Raw genomic sequence first — 758 nt, 5'->3', positions numbered from 1 at the left:
CTGTATCCTTTTAGGGGTGGAAATAGGACACCTAGCCTGGCCGGTCATAATTTTGTTATGTATAAAGTATTAAATTGGTATTCTACGTTTAGACGTAATTCTATTTTAGTTTTTAAGATTTAAAGTGTCCTATTTGAATCTAAAAAAGTTTTATTTAGTTTTAATGTAGTCCTACCATGAGTCAAAGTTAAATAATTAACGGAATGTCTTACATGACAGCAGTATAATAACAAGATCGATAATCTGTAGAACAAATACAAGCTTCAGAGATACAAAATCAACCGTGGATACATCAATACATTTATTTATCATTCTTCTTACAATTTAAATGAAATATTTTCTATAGAACTAAGGAGAATAATAAATAAATGTATTGATGCATCTACGGTTGATTTTGTGCCTTTGGAACTTATACTTGTTCTCCAGATTATCAATGTTGTTCTTGTACTGCTGTCATGTAGGACATTCCGTTAATTATTTAACTTTGATCTCATTGTGGGACTAAATTAAAACTAAATGAAACTTTTTTAGATTCAAATAGGATATTTTAAACCTTTAGGACTAAAACAGAATTACGCCCAAATATAGAAGACCAATTTAATACTTTACCCTTTCGTTAATAAGTCAAGTTTAGACTCATAAAATAGTCTAATAAACTAGTTAGCCTGTAAATAATTTTTTATAATTAAAATGTTATTAAATTTATCATGTTTTATTATACTTTTTTTTATATTTTTAATACTTTAAAATTTTAGGTA

General features: G+C 26.5%; 1 protein-coding gene across 2 annotated transcripts in view; it reads left to right on the top strand.

Annotated features, from left to right (window-relative positions):
- LOC107624730 (probable inactive purple acid phosphatase 29) overlaps positions 1-758 on the top strand; it is a 6,460-nt gene that overhangs the window by 2,592 nt on the left and 3,110 nt on the right. The window lies entirely within an intron of this gene.

This window comes from Arachis ipaensis, chromosome B02, assembly GCF_000816755.2.
Source record: "Arachis ipaensis cultivar K30076 chromosome B02, Araip1.1, whole genome shotgun sequence".
NCBI lineage: Eukaryota > Viridiplantae > Streptophyta > Magnoliopsida > Fabales > Fabaceae > Arachis > Arachis ipaensis.
Note: the sequence above shows the minus strand (reverse complement) of the source record. Positions and strands in the feature narration are given on the sequence as shown.